Source organism: Tenrec ecaudatus, chromosome 18 (genome assembly GCF_050624435.1).
Source record: "Tenrec ecaudatus isolate mTenEca1 chromosome 18, mTenEca1.hap1, whole genome shotgun sequence".
Taxonomy (NCBI): Eukaryota; Metazoa; Chordata; class Mammalia; order Afrosoricida; family Tenrecidae; genus Tenrec; species Tenrec ecaudatus.
The window spans coordinates 781,378-797,295 of NC_134547.1; the positions used below are offsets into that span (position 1 = coordinate 781,378).

A 15,918-nucleotide genomic window follows, 5' to 3' on the forward strand; every position below is an offset into this window, starting at 1 on the left:
ACATTTCTGACTATCATGAAAAATCGTAGTTCACTGCAGGCTTTAACTAGGTCACATTATTCAGTTGTTAGACTGCCCCAGGTAGTAATGGGCTGTACTGTAAATAAAATTCTATACTTGATTGATGAAGCAGCATTACACTACTCAAGTCACCTTTAGTCATGTGCTACATACATACTTTAAAATGCAGAAATTAAAAGGGATATTAAAAAACATTTTTGTTTTTTTAATTCACCTGGGGCATGGTAATACAAACTGCTAGCAAAATTAGACATACTTGCAAATTATCATGTCAGTTGCCTAATTCTTTTGGCATTTTGTTAGTGCATTCTTAACTGGGAAAATACTTCAATATTCATGTCAGAGATTAGCCAAAATATAAGTTTGAGAAGGCTTTAAAAAGTTCATGGTTTATTTTAACCATTATCTTTTAATTCCATCTTTTTATGATTTTTTCAAAGCCTCTGTGTTTCCCATGCATGCTTGTACATAAGGAAAAGCCATTGCACATAAAACGTATTGGAAAACTGCTAGGCGTCTGACCCTTTCACCTCAAATCTGATTTACAGACCATTTTCTTTCATAGTACAGTTCTTAAGGTGAGAAAAACTCAATTCACATGAATGAAACTGTATTTGGGGAGCAAGTCACAAAAGATTACATATTAGATAAATTAGTAGGCAAACTGATAGAGACATAAAGTAGATTAAAGATTGCCTAGGTTAGGAACCACAGTGGTGGTGTAGGTTATGTGTTGAGCTGCTAGCCACATCAGCAGTTCAAAACCACCCGCTGCTCTACAGGAGGAAGATGAGGTTTTCTGAAACCTGTAAAGATTTACAGTCTTAGGTACCCACAGGGGCAGCTCTATTTCTTACAAGGTTGCTATGAGTCAGGATCCCCTTGATGGCGTGAGTTTACATCTGGGGTCAAATTGCTGGGTTAGGAGAGGCTATAGTGGTATGTGGTGATGGAAATATTCTAAAATTGATTGTGGTTCTATAACTATAGAGACCTTAAAAATCACTGTGGATGAATTGTAAAATATGTGTGAATTATATCAATAAATTAAAATAAAAAGGAAAACAGCCAGAAAAGAAGAAAACCAGGCTCTTCCAAATCAAGTCATTTTTAAAAGAAAGTCTGACTTAAGGTTTGTCTTTTGCTTATTATTTTAATTTAAAAGTAATTTGTCCCTTCATTTTAATTTATTTCTAAATTATTTTGGCTACTAGCAAATACCTAAATTTGTTCTTATTAGTGGTCAAACTCTATTCCATAGGCAGATTGGGTTTGTGAAACAACAAAAACAGCCTATAATGAGACAATCTTGTGCATTACCAGGCAGAATGGAAAGCGTGAGGCTCATTTTCTTTCTTTTATTAATCATTTTATTGTTGGGGGGGGGGGCTCTTACAAATCTTATGACAATCCACCATTCAATTAAGCACTTGTACATATTTTGCTATCAACATTTCTAAAACATTTTCTTTCTACTTGAACCCTTGGTATCACCTCTTCTTTTTTTCCTCCTCCCTCTACCACCCTCCCACTCTCCTGAATGCTTGATCAGTTGTTATATATTATTGCTGTAACTTTGTGTCTTACACTGTCTGTTATCTCCCTTCACCCACATTTCTGTTATTTGTTCCCCTAGGGGGTGGGCTATGTATCTAACCTTGTGATGAGTTCCTCCTTTCTCACCCTTCTCTCCTGCCCTCACCATACCCCTACACTCATGATATCTCTACCCCCACTACTGTTCTTGAGAGTTATTTATTTATTTTAAAGATAATTTTATTGGGGGCTCTTACAGCTCTTACAACAACCCATAGATCAATTGTATCAAGCATATTTGTATATATGTTGCCATCATTATTTTCTAAACATTTATATTCTATTTGAGCCCTTGGTATAAACTCCTCTTTTTATGTTCCCTCCCCCTCCCTCCATCATGATCCCTTGATACATTAGAATAATATTATGAATTTCATATCTTACACTGACTGCTGTCTCCCTTCCCCTACACTTTCTTCCCCCCTCTTCTCCCCACCTTGCCCCCTACCCTCCTGGTATCTCTATTCCCATTTCTGTACCTGAGGGGTTTATTTGACGTGGATTCTGTGTATCCTGAGCTCTTTTCTGTACCTGTGAACATGCTCTGGCCTAGCCCCCTGTGAAAGGCAGGATTGGGATCATGATAGTAGGGGGTGAGGAAACCTCAAGGAACCAGAGGAATATTGTTTGTTTCATTGGTACTGTACTTCATTCTGGTTGATTCATCCCTTCCTTGTGACCTTTCTGTGAGGGGATGGTCCCATTTTCTACAGATGGGATTTGGGTCTCTGCTCCAACTCCCTTCTAAACTATGTTTTTTTGTTTGTTTGCTTATTTGGGGTCTTCTGATGCCTTTTACCTGATCCCATTGACACAACGATCGCACAGGCTGGTGTGCTTCTTCCATGTAGCCTTGTTGCTTCTCTGCTAGATGACCACTTGTTTAACTTCAAGCCCTTAAGACTCCAGATGCTATATCTTTTGTTAGCTGGGCACCGTCAGCTTTTTTCACATTTGCTTGTGCACCCATTTTGTCTTCAGTGATCATGCTGGGAGGGTGAACAAAGTGATCTTGCATTGAGAGAGGTCTTGAGCAGAGGCCCAAAGTCCATCCACTTCCTCAATGTATTGCCATACAAATATATGTGTGAATGACGATACGTCTATTTTTATGAACTAATATACTTATATAAGTGCACACCTATGTTTATACCTCGATCCATAGCTTTGCTTCCTAGATCTTTACTCTTTCCTTTTACCTTCCTCTTTTCCCACCATCACGCTCGCCTTTCCGCCTCTTAGTAATTCCTCTCAGCTAGATTGCTGTTGCTCCAACACCCCCAGCATTTTTACATTCTCCTTGTTGATTGTAATTCCCTAGTTGTTCCTCTGTCACTGCTCCCTTCCCCTGACTCCTCCTCCCCCAGTCCCTCTAGAACCTTCGATTGCTTTCTCCTTGAGTTTGCTTCCCATGCCTATCTTATATAGGTAGGCATACCAATAATAACATAGATAATACAAAAAGAAAACAAAAAATTGAATAAAAAGATAAAAATATAGAGAAAAATAATAACTAGCAAAAATACCCAAAAAAGCATATATAATTCCAGGTCTATCTGCTTACCTCTATCTCCCCACTGGTCCTGGAGGGTTCAGGAAACTGCCCTTCCTAGCCTGAAGTCTGTTTGGGGGCTCCTCTGGGGCTTTGTGGCTTTGCTTTGCTCCCGTTGCTGATCTGTTATATTCCCTTCTTGGTTTGCCCCGCTGTGGGGGGTTCAGACTGGCCTCACTCCCTTCCGTGTGTCCCCAGTATTGTTCTCTGTCGTGGTATGCTCCAGAGAGGGGTCATCATGACCTGAACTGTTGTCAGCCCTACAGTTCTCTGTCCTGAATTCCATGTGTGAGAGCTCTTATCTGTACCAATATGTGTACTCGGGTCTAGCCAGATTTGTAAGGTAGCACTGGGTCATAGTAGTGGGAGGAAGGAAGCATTCAGGACCTTGAGGAATGGTGTGTGTTTCTTTGTTGCTATATTGCACCCTGGTTGAATCCCTCCCTGTAAGCTTTCTGTGGGGGATGTCCAGTTGTTTATAGATGGGCTTTGGGTCTCCACTCCAACCCCTCGTATTAACATTGATAAAATTATATGTTTTGGATCTTTTGATACCTGATGCTAATTTTCAATGGAAAAATTAATTTAGCATCAGGGCATCTTATTCACTTTCAATAAATAATTTAAGTAAGAAATCATATGAGTCTTACCTAAAGGATATTTCCTTTTCAAACATGTTTCTAGCTCTTCTCTTTACACAGTAAGTAAAACAAAAAGTATTGTTATAAAAATGTACAGACCTTTATTTAAAATATCAAAATGTGAGTCTATTGCTCCTTCACATAGACTCCATCCATTTCTTTTTTTTTTAACACTTTATTAGGGGCTCATACAACTTTTATCACAATCCATACATATACATACATCAGTTGTATAAAGCACATCCGTACATTCTTTGCCCTAATCACTCTCAAAGTATTTGCTCTCCACTTAAGCCCTTTGCATCAGGTCCTCTTTTTTTTCCCTCCCTCCCCACTGCCCCCTCCCTCATGAGCCCTTGATAATCCACAGATTGTTATTTTGTCATATCTTGCCCTATCCGGAGTCTCCCTTCCCCCACTTCTCTGCCGTCCATCTCCCAGGGAGGAGGTCACATGTGGATCCTTGTAATCAGTTTCCCCTTTCCATCCATTTCTATACATTTTTGAAGGCGGCATTTCCATTTAGCTCTTCCTGGGAGAATTCTATGCTCTTGGCACCCTGTCAAAATGGGTTTTGATATTCTCCAGGGACTCAAATTGTGTTCCTCTTTAAATATTCTTTGAGTTTTGGGGAACAAAAAGAAGTCTGAAAAGGCACGATCAAGCTGTAGGGGTCAAGTTTCCCAACAGACTGCTCAGAACAGCCCTTGCTGCCTTGGAGAGTGAGTCGGCGCATTGTCATAATGGGAAAATCCTTGCAGCAACTTCCCTGGCCTTTCCCTCACCGATGCATTTTTCCGCTTTCTTAAACCTTCTTCCCAATAAACCCCAGTAATTGTCTTGTGTCCGTCAATAAAACGTCATGGTTAGCCCCTCAGGACCAATAATGAGAGTAGTGATACCGGGAGGGGAAGAGGAAGGTAGGGGGAGAAAGATCATCACAATGATCTACATATAACCCCCTCCTTGGGGGATGGACAACAGGAAAGTGGGTGATGGGAGACAGCAGTCAGTGTAAGACATGAAAAAAAATTATATATATTATCAAGAGTTCATGAGGGAGGGAAGGAGGACGGAATAGGGGAAATGAGCTGATACCAAGGGCTCAAGTAGACAAAGTTTTGAAAATGATGATGGCAATATATGTACAAATGTGCTTGACATGATGGATGGATGGGTTGTGATAAGAACTGAGCTCCAATAAAATGATTTTTTAAAGTGCACTACAAAAATTATATGTGTGTGTATGTGTGTGTGCCAAGACTCATCCCCAGCTACAATTTGTTCCATAAAACCATCTTCATTAGCTTCAATCTTGCTTCACTTATTGATGAAAAGATCAGCTCTTGGAGCTAACCAATCTTCCCAGCGTTTTTGGAAACCACTGAGCTGAAAGATTGCTGAGAGCAAGATAGTCACTTCAAATTGAAAATGCTGAACCATGTGAAAGCTCGTCTACAATAGCTATCTCATCAATGGTAATTCTATGGTCGTCCACCAGCTTCTGACCTTCAGTCACAGTGTATACTTTGAGGCTGATTGTTTTGAGTCATCTTTGCGGTCTGCTGAGCCCTCACAAAATGCTTGGCACATCTAAAAACTTGTTTTATGTAGGGCAACATTCCTATAAACTTGTGAAGTTTCAGTGATTTGGAAAGTGGAAGATGATTTTTTTAATTAACATTAGCTCTGACTTCAAAGTCTTTTTTTCCAATGCCACAGACATATCTTTTTTTTTTTAAGATACCCTAACCAGAATAAGCCAAGTGTATTACTGAGAAAATGTATTTGCAGCCATTCACTGGTCATGGAGACACGTTTAAAATATTTGGAATAAATATGTGCATGAATGAACTGGAAACCTAATAGAAATACTATTTTGACTTTTGTTTTAAAGTACATACATTTTTTAATTTTAATAAGTCATTTCATTGGGGGCTCATACAACTCTTATCACCATCCATCCATTGTGTCAAGCACATTTGTACATTTGTTGCCATCATTTTCAAAACATTTTCTTTCCACCTGAGCCCTTGATCTCAGCTCCTAATTTTTCCCCTCCCTCCCTCATGAACCACTGATAATTTATAGATTTTTTTTTTCTTGTCTTACACTGACCGATGTCTCCCTCCACCCACCCTCCTGTTGTCCATCCCCCTGGGAGGGAGCCATGGGTAGATCATTGTGATTGGTTTCCCCCTCCCCCCTTTTTCCTTTCCCCTCAAAGTACATACATTTAAAAAAATATCATTTTTATTAACACATGACTCACATGTCATACACTTCCATAATTAAGTTATATTTTAAAAGAATTGTACTCTAATCTCTACAATCAGTTCCAGAATATTTTCTTCCCTCTTGTATTCATTATTAGTACCCCATTTCCCTTCGAACTCCCTTCCCTGAGGATTCCTAACAAGCCCATAATCCAGTTACTGTCTCTATAGCTTCACCCATCCCGGTCTTCACACATTGGGACACACACACCAACAATAACAAACCAAAGAAAACTTGAATGGAGAAAAAAAGCAGGAAGTATTAAAAACTAGAACAAATTGAAAATGGTTCAAAAGGGAGATCAAGTGATCAGGTATCAATTGCATTTTAACCTAATTATATCCGCCATGATCGAGTTTATGATATTCTCTGTCTGATAGCAAGGGTGCTCACACCCCCAACCATGGTCAGAGGGGATTCATCAGACGCTTCATCCGTGTAGGGATTTTGAGTTCCCACTGCCATCCCTTGCCTTCTGAAAATCGAGTGATACCATTTCCTCCTTCAGACTTGGGTTTTATTATTTGTCATCCTTGGATCACACCGGCTGGTGTGCTGCTTCGATGTGGACTTAGTTGATGCTTCACTTAGATGGGTGCTTGTGTGAAGACTCGCCTTTACAACTTCAGATGCTTTTCCTTCTGACAGCTGGGCACCATCTGCGTCCTTCACACTTTGCTGGAGCACCCATATCTTCAGTGATCTCTTCATGAGGGTGAGCTTCGAGCAGGGCCATGGAAGCACAGACATTACTAATTTCGTGACACTTAGTTTATCAACTTACTATGTGCATTAGATTGAGATAAAGGTAGGATATAAATGGCATGCTTGGGTGTCATGTCTACAAACTCTGCCTGATTCAAGATCACAAAGGTTTTCTTCTGTATTCTAAAAGCTGTATAGTTTTACATTTAAGACCATTATTCATTTTGAGTTAATTTTGGTGTAAGGTGTGAGTTTTAGATGGAGGGTGTGTGTGTGTGTGTGTGTGTGTGTGTGTGTGTGTGTGTGTTTACCCAGTAGCAGAGCACAAAGCTCTAGTCATCTGTTTTGCATAAAGAGTCACAATAGGGCTCTGGCAGTGGGAATGGGCCTGGCGAGAGGCCTCTGGAGAGCAGGCTGCTTCCACCAGGAGCCTGATACACAGTCCTGGGAGAGTAGAGTTCCTGATATTGTTGTAAATGTGAATAGTCAGATAATGAGATAGTCGAGGGGCGAGTAGACATATTCGCCAAAGAAAAACGTGGTTGAAAAACTCAACCAGAAGGAAAGTTTCTTTTAGGTATATAGTACAGTTTAAACCAGGGAAACAACAAAGTGAAAGCAATTCAGCGGGTACTCCCTGAGCAATTCCATTTCGGGGCAAAGACTGTGAGCCACAAACATGAAAAACTACAAACACGCGCTTTCCCTGTCCCTGCCAAGCTGTGCCAAGGCACAGGATCTGATGTGTTCAAGATTCAGTCCCACCCATAACCCACCGCCATGGCCAAGGAAGGCACTGCTGCTGGCGGTGCAATGGACGTCAACACTGCTTTGCAAGAGGTGCTGAAGACCGCCCTCATCCACGAGGGCCTAGCACGTGGAACTCGTGGAGCTGCCAAAGCCTTAGCCAAGCGCCAAGCTCACCTCTGCGTGCTTCATCCAGCTGTGATGAGCCTGTGGGTGTCAAGTGAGTGGAGGCCCTGTGTGCCGAGCACCACATCGACCTCACTGAGGTGGATGACAACAAGAAACCAGGAGAGTGGGCAGGCCTCTGAAAAATAGAGAAGGAAGCCCCAGAAAATGGTTGATTGTGGTTGTTAAGGACCATGGCAAAGACTTTCAAGCCAAGGATGTTATTTAAGAATACTTCAAGCGCAAAAAGTGAGCAAATAAAATTTTGCTGATTGTTAAAAAAAAACATAAAAACGAACGATTGGTATGACCATAAACTTGTTGACAAAGAGTTATGATAGGTAGCTGGAAATAAAATGTGGAGAGAAATTGCAGAGGTGGACTTTATCGGTGTGCAAGAGTCCGGGAACATTGGGGAAATGACCTTTTTAATACATCTTAACACCTTCAGGCGTTGGTGGGCCTCTTGTCTGAGTTAACACCACGGAGTTAACTGAGAATCAGTCAAGGCGTTAAATGGCATTAGGCTTACCTCTGAGCTAAAACCCTCAGTCTTGTCAGGTGCCTTGAGTTTTATAGTACTCTGTCAGGATTCACACAGGAGAGCCGTCCCATGCATGTGCCCAAAGGGAAAAGGCCTTCATCAATGGATGTCTCATATCTGATGAAGCATGCCAGAATTCACACCTGAGAGAAACCTTGTAAGTGCATGGAGGGCAGCAAACCCTTCGATCAGAATGGTCACCTGATTGTGCATTAACATTTCATTCTGTAGAGAAACCCTATGAATGCAAATAATGTGGGAAAATGTACATTAGGGACTCCTTGTAGCACAAGATTCACATAGGAAAAAAGTCATGCTGAGGCAGATGGCTGTAACTAGTATTGAAAACTTTTCAGGAGCATTGCTGGCCTCATCTGGTACCAGAAGACTCATTCTGGTACAAAGCCCTACAAGCGTAACCAGTGTCCTAAAAATTTCCATGATAATTCCTCTCTGACCAACCATCAGTGGGAATAAGCTCAAAAGACTCCCTCCCAGTGTGGCACGTGTGGGACGGTTCCAGAGCAGTGGTGCTCTTATTAGACACCAGGGTTGGCACACTGGAGACAGCTGTGAGGGTTCACTGAACATGACAGTGGCCATGCCTGCGCTTGCCTAGCATCTTAGACTTCTATTTGAAAAGAAAGTAATTCGTCCCTTACTCCCTGGAACAGAAACCCTAAAGAATCATATCAGGAAGACATTTAAAAAATCATTTTCTTGGGGCTCATACAACTCTAATCCCAATCCATACATACATCCATGTGTGCAGCACGTTTGTACACTTGTTGCCCTCATCATTCTCAAAACATTTGCTTTCTATTTGAGCCCTTGGTATCAGCTCCTCATTTTTGCCCTGAAGACATTCTTATGGTTAGAATTCTGCCACGTTGCTACCTGTGTTAGTCTGGGTTGACTAGAGAAACAAATTCATAGGCACGCATGTGTATAAGAGAGAGCTTTATATCAAGAGCAGTTGAATATTGAGAAAACATCCCAGCCCAGTCAGATCAAGTCTATGAGTTCAATATCGGCCCGTAAGTCTGATATTTGCCCATGAATTCCTCCTGAAACTCATGCAACACATGCAGTGACACCAAATGCAGGAAGATCACAGGCCCGTGGGTTGAAAGTCTTGTGGATCCAGTGGCAGTGGAAGTGTCTCAGCGCTGGCAGGGGTCTCCATGTGGCTCCTCCAGCGCCAGGCTCTAGCGCAGCTCCGTGGGTCTTGCCAGCAGGAATGTCTTGCAGGGAGTGTCTGTGCCGCCTCCAGCAGCTATTTATCTCCTTAGTGCCTCCAAATGAGGTCATCAAGCTGTTACCTGATTGGCTAAACTCCGCCCCTTCACTCTTAATGGTCTCAAGTTGGCAACAGATTATGTAACTGCCACACTAACTTATTGGAAAGAAACATCAGAAATGCAATACATATCCAGCGTTTGATAAATATGAGGCAACACATCATAATGAAACCCTTTGAATGCTGGTGACAGGGTTTAGAGAGGGGACCTAGGTAACTGTGGGAAACCGACATTTCACTGCATTTCTTTCTACTGTTCTACATGTAATTAGTAACTTTTTAATAGTCCATAAGTGAATGTGGAAAGTACATGGGTAAATAAAGTGTTATTAGGGTTCCAGTTTGTGTATGCACATGTTTAGACATCTTTCTGTACAACAGAACAAACACTGCCCAGCCCGGTGCCATCTTTACAATTGTCCTTACGTTTGAGCTCATCTCAACGCTGGCAGGCCACGGTGTCAATCCATCTTGTTGGGGTCTTTTTTCATTGTCCCTCTTCTTTACCAAGCATGATGTCCTTTCCCAGGGACTGGTCTCTTCTGACAACACATCAAACATACATGAGACAAATCCCCACCATCCTTGCTTCTGTGGAGCATTCCAGCTGTACTTCTTCCAAGGTGGATCCATTGCCACCTGTTCTTTTAAAATACTTGTCTTCAAAAGCAATCCAAACTCACTGCCATCAAGTAGATTCCTACGGATAGTGACTCTATGGGACAGGGTAGAACTGCTTCTGTGGGTTTACAAGACAAACTCTTTATGGGAGTAGAAAGCCTCATCTTTCTCCCACAGTGCAGCTGGCGGTTTCAAACTGCTGACTTTGTGGTTAGCAGCCTAACTCATAACCATCACACCACCAGGGAAATGGAATAAATCAAGCTAGCAAGCAAGCCCATTGAGTGCAGTGGTTTCCGAGGGATTCAGCTGGGCCAGTTAAATGCAATGCACCTGTTAATTCTTCAAGGGTGGCAAAGGCTGTTGTACAAGAACTTTTTTGGGGGTGTGTGTGAACTTTACCTATGCATCCTACAGCCCTGACCTTGCCCCTTCAGACTGCTTTGGTTCCCCAAATTCAAAGAACATTGAGAAGGAACGCAATCTGTGGCCCTCCAGGGTGCCCAAATTGCCGTTTTGACATGGTGCAAACCAACTAGCACAAGATTCTCTCAGGGAGGGTTAGGGAGATGATGGAAGCACCACCTTCAGGTGCACGTAGATGTAGATGGAGAGTATGTCAAGAAACAGTAGCTTTGCATTTTCATACGTTTCGTAAATAAGGGTGCCATGATGTGGTAGCAATACTTTTTGACTTAACCTTGTATTTAAACTGGAACGCTGCATCAGAATGAGTGGTAAATATAAAAAAATAAACGCTTGTGGTTTTGTAAGAATTCTTGCCTTATTATGAAAAAAGAAAGCAGTTTGGAATTTACCTGTATAGAGTGATTATAGGGAAACAATTTTTTTTAACATTTTATTAGGGGCTCATAAAACTTTCCACAATCCATACATATACATACATCAATTGTATAAAGCACATCTGTACATTCTTTTCCCTAATCATTTTCAAAGCATTTGCTCTCCACTTAAGCCCTTTGCATCAGGTCTTTCCCCCCCCCTCCCTCCCCGCTCCCTCCTCCCTCATGAGCCCTTGATAATTTATAGATTGTTATTTTGTCATATCTTGCCCTATCCAGAGTCTCCCTTCCCCCCCTTCTCCGCCATCCCTCCCCCAGGGAGGAGGTCACATGTGGATCCTTGTAATCAGTTCCCCCTTTCCAACCCACTCTCCCAGCATCGCCCCTCACACCCCTGGTCCTGAAGGTATCGTCCACCCTGGATTCCTTGTGCCTCCAGCTCCCATATGCACCAGTGTACAACCTCTGCCCTATCCAGTCCTGCAAGGTAGAATTCGGATCATGTTAGTTGGAGGGAGGAAGCATCCAGGATCTGGGGGAAAGCTGTGTTCTTCATTGGTACTACATCACACCCTGACTAACCCCTCTCATCTCCTAAACCCCTCTATGAGGGGATCTCCAGTGGCCGACAAATGGGCCCTGGGTCTCCACTCTGCACTTCCCCCTTCATTCACTATGGTATATATATATATATCTATATTCTTTTTTTTTTGCATGATGCCTTATACCTGGTCCCTTGGGCACCTCGTGATCGCACAGGCTGGTGTGCTTCTTCCATGTGGGCTTTGTTGCTTCTGAGCTAGATGGCCGCTTGTTCACCTTCAAGCCTTTAAGACCCCAGACACTATCTCTTTTGATAGCCGGGCATCATCAGCTTTCTTTGCCACATTTACTTATGCACCCATTTGTCTTCGGCGATCATATCATGGAGGTGTGCAGCCAATGATAAGATTTTTTGTTCTTTGATGCCTGATAACTGATCCCTTCGGAACCACGGGATCACACAGGCTGGTGTGTTCTTCCATGTGGGCTTTGTTGCTTCTGAGCTAGATGGCCGCTTGTTTATCTTCAAGCCTTTAAGACCCCAGACACGGGAGGGGGGGGCAAAAAAAAGACCCCAGACACTATCTCTTTTGATAGCCGGGCCCCATCAGCTTTCTTCACCACATTTACTTGTTCACCCACTTTGGCTTCAGCAGTTGTGTCAGGAGGGTGAGCATCATAGAGTGCCAATTTAATAAAAGAAATTATTCATGCATTGAGGGAGTGCTTGAGTAGAGGCCCAAGGTCCTTCCGCCACCTTAATACTAAACCTATAAATATAGACACATAGATCTATTTCCCTATCCTCATATGTATATTTGCATGTACATGTCTTTGTCTAGACCTCCATAAATGCCCCTTGACTCCTAGCTCTTTCCTTCATCTCCCTTGACTTTCCTCCTGCCCTACTACCATGCTCCGTCCCCACCTGGGCTACAGCTATACCTCTTCTCTACGCAACCTTACCCTTGATCATTCCTCACCAGGCCTGCCACTCCCCCTCCACTACCATTTTGGGTCCCATGTTGTTCCCTTGTCCCTGTGCTTGTTAACACCACTTCCTTACCCCCCTACCTCCCCCCACCCCAAGTCCTCCCAGAACTGTCTGTCCCATTGTTTTTCCTCCAGATAGTGCATCCAGCCTGCCCTATTCAGACAGACCTGTGGAGACACTAACATGCACGAAAACAAGACAGAGGAAAGCAAAGCAACAGTATACAACCAGACAACAAAACAACAAAAACAAACCACTGACAAAGAACAAAACACTTCACGAAAGAAAAGCTTGTAGTTAGTTCAAGGATCGTTTGTTGGTCCTTAGGAGTGTTTTCCAGTCCAGTCTGTTGGGGCACCACGCCCTGGCCCCAAAATCCACTTTCAGCATTCCCTGGGGACCTTGCCACTCCATTCCCGTGCTGTTCCGCTGCACTCCCCCAGTGCTTTGCCTCGGTGTGGTGGGATCATGTCAGGTGCAATTCCCACACTGTGTCTCCGGTGCTGTCCCCTGTATCGCCCTTAGTCACTGAGGGGCATCATTTCTCATAGTGGGGCCAGCCATGTTGTTCTGTCTGTGGACTGGCTGCTCTACTCAGGAACATCATCCTCACGGCCTGGTGGGCCAGGCTGTGTTCCACTCTCTCCTTCCCCTTCATCTGCTCCCATGTGCTCTGATCAGATATGTCCATCTCCCGGAGCTGCAGAATCAGTGTCGTCCTTTGAAACAAATTCTTCTCGGGGGAGGGGCAGGAATCCACTTAATTTTTGGTGCTGGGGCCAGCCTTAGGGAAACAATTTTAAGAAGACTGTTCGCTTAATGTGATAAGGAAACTCATGTTAATGTCATATAGCAAAGTATAATCTATGTGGGGAAGTTTCTAAAAGTCCTGAGGTGAAGCACTTGGCCTGACAACTGGAGTTTGGCAGTTAGACTCAGCTGGCAACACCGCTGAATAACAGCTGTTGATCTGTTTGGGTTACGATGACAGCCATGAAATCCCTGTCAACCGTTTCGCTGATATGCATCAGGTCATCGCGAGTGAGCATCAGCCTGGTGCTGGGAGGAGGGGTTTCCAGCTGGAAATCTGATGGCCAGAACACTACTAGCTCATAGAAACACAACATAACCCACATATGGAGTGTGCATTTTTTTCTGGAACAAATGGATGAAATAAATGTTCATGACATGTTTTCTTTAGCCCACTCTATCCAAATGCTGTCATCCACACATATGGTGCTTGCTGTATTTCTGGCACTATAATGTCAACTGTCTAGCAACTCCTGGATTGAACAGACTACATCAGAGGATGAGTTCCAGAGGAAGTCTCCTTGTAAGACATTTGTTGCATTACCGATCTATCAGATTTTAATACATTTCTAGAAACACCTGTTAATACTGATATAGCACCTCGAACTGGTTGTAGATGATTGTGGTAGTTTACCTCATTTGGTGTCAGGTTGAGGATTGAGAGTGTAGGGGTGGAGTCTAGCTGTCAATCAGGATGTAGCCAATGAGGCCTCTGTGTGGCATGGCCTTCTCCTGAGGATTCTGGGAACTCTTGTATTTCTTCCTTGGAGGCGGGAGACACACACTCTCTCTACTCACTCCCTGTGAGACATCCCTGTGGAGAAGACACATAGAGAGAGGCTGATGGAGCCAGACCTCCGGAGCTGGAGAAGCCACGTGGAGACCCCTGCCAGCACTGAGATGCTCAAAATGCCACTGGATCCACAAGACTTCCCACCCACTGGCCTGTGATTGCCCTGCATTTGGGGTCATTGCATGTGTTTCATGAGTCTGAAGAGGACTTTATAGATTGGTATCAGACATTTGGGCTAATATGGGATTTATGGACTTGATCTGGATTGGGCTGGGGCTTTTCTCAATATTCAATTGCTCTTGTATATAAAGCTCTTTCTTATACACATAAGTGTCTCTATGAATTTTTTTCCCTCTAGTCTACCTAGACTAACACAATGATAAAGACACATTGTTTTTATATTGTAACTCCTGTGAAACCTAGTTAATCCCTGGCTTACCATAGTTCAATTGGAAACCCTTTAAATTCTTAGTTGTTAGGTGCCCTCATGCTCTTTATGACTTTACTATAATCTTTACTTAATATTACTGTACAGTTGTGCTTACCGGACCCATGATGATATGTTAGGGGCTGGATTCCCCTCACATGCTTGTGCACGGGGGTTTGCATGTCTAAGGTTTATTTTGGTGGTCATAATAGACAAGATCAAAATCCTATAAGACCAAATGCCTCAATAACAGCCATAAGCCACCCAGCAACCAAACATCAGAACACACACACTCCCAAAAAAAACAAAAAAGAGGGGAAAAAGCAAGCTACAAGCAGGAAAGCAAAACCTATATAAACAAAGAAGTACAATATTGTCAATCATCCCCCTGGGGTGTAACTCGATTGCACAATTGTCGACATAAAATTTCCTCACGACCCAGCACTCCAGACACTATCAGTATGTGGAGACAGTTCCCAGGAGGTTCTGTCCTACAGGGTTCCATCTCTCATTTGATGTGTCTCTGTCAAACCTAAGTATAAGGGCTGATGCCTTCCTGGATCGGTTCTTCAAAGTGCAGATCCCTGCTCAATGGATCACAACCTGTCATGTCACTGCAGGGTGGGCACTCAGGTACTACATGTATGATGATCCTGGGTCCCTTTCCATTGGACACCCACTTAGCCAGCGGGGTTCCCCCCATGGTCCAATGAATGCGTTTCCACATTACTGGGGTGGCCACTTTCTGCTTCCTCTCCCATTCAAGTACGCCAGTCCTCAGTTCAAGGGTGCCCGCAGCTTCGAGGTAGGGATCAGTTCATTCAGTGGAACCTCCGTGTTCATGAAGTCCTTCTGGTGAAGACTGTGGCTCTTTAGAGGAACAGAAAGCACCCTCTTACTCCTGCAGAGCAGCTGGTGGTTTCAAACAGCGAACCTTGCAGGTAGCAGCCCAACGTGTAATCACTATGCCAACCGGGCTCCTATCATGTTATTGTGGCCAGGGGCACTAATTTTTAAATAAAATATTTTTTGTTCTACCCTGCAAAATAAATGTGGTCTCGGTTTATATTTTTCCAAAGTGTTTTTTATATATATAATATAGTATATTAAAAATAAAATTATGTCAACAGTTTATAAGGGAAATAGCAGGCCTCACAGATTTTCATACTTCCTAGACAGTAATCAAGGAGCGCTGGTGGCCAAGTAGACTACATATTGAGCTGCAAGAGGGTGGGATAGAAAGGAGGAACCCATTACAGGGATCTACATGTGACCTCCTCCCTGGGGGACGGACAACAGAAAAGTGGGTGAAGGGAGACGTCAGACAGTGTAAGATATGACAAAATAATAATTTATAAATTACCAAAGGTTCATGAGGG

The 15,918-nt window shown here is 43.1% G+C and overlaps 1 pseudogene; it reads left to right on the forward strand.

Annotated features, from left to right (window-relative positions):
* Window positions 1–4,925: 4,925 nt before the first annotated feature.
* LOC142431508 (small ribosomal subunit protein eS12-like) lies at window positions 4,926–9,450 on the forward strand (annotated as a pseudogene).
* Window positions 9,451–15,918: the final 6,468 nt, after the last annotated feature.